We start from the raw sequence: 614 nt of genomic DNA on the forward strand, positions 1-614 counted from the left end.
TCAAATCCCACATCTGTTAAAGGATCTTTTAGATTGACCAGACAATAATTAAAATTGGAAGTCAAGTTGAGACGGTAAATGCTATTTTTTGGATCCTTTATTTTGCCATCTAACCAACTCCAGTGATAGTATTGCCCTTTACATCTTTGCGTGAGTTTGTCAGAATGGCCGAGTGGTCTAATGCGCCAGACTCAAGGCATATCACGCTTCTCAGCTGTTGAGGTTTCTGTTCTCCTAATGGAAGTGTGGGTTCAAATCCCACTTCTGACAAAGGCTCTTTTAGAGTGAACAGACTAGAAGTAGAATTTGAAGTAATTATGAGACAATAAATTATATATTTTGGATCCTTAATTTTGCCATCTGACCAACTCCAGGGATAGAATTGCCATTCACATCCTTGCGTGATCATGTCAGAATGGCTGAGCGGTCTAAGGCGCCAGACGCAAGGCTTATTAACCTTCTTAGTTGCTGAGGTTTCTGGTCTCCAAATGGAGGTGTGGTTTCAAATCCCACTTCTGACAATGGTTCTTTTAGAGTGAACAGAGTAGAATTGGAAGTAATTGTGAAACAGTGAATACATATTTTCGATCCTTTATTTCGCCATCTTACGATCA

This window comes from Sinocyclocheilus rhinocerous, unplaced genomic scaffold (assembly GCF_001515625.1).
Source record: "Sinocyclocheilus rhinocerous isolate Xijiao unplaced genomic scaffold, SAMN03320098_v1.1 scaffold35423, whole genome shotgun sequence".
Taxonomy (NCBI): Eukaryota; Metazoa; Chordata; class Actinopteri; order Cypriniformes; family Cyprinidae; genus Sinocyclocheilus; species Sinocyclocheilus rhinocerous.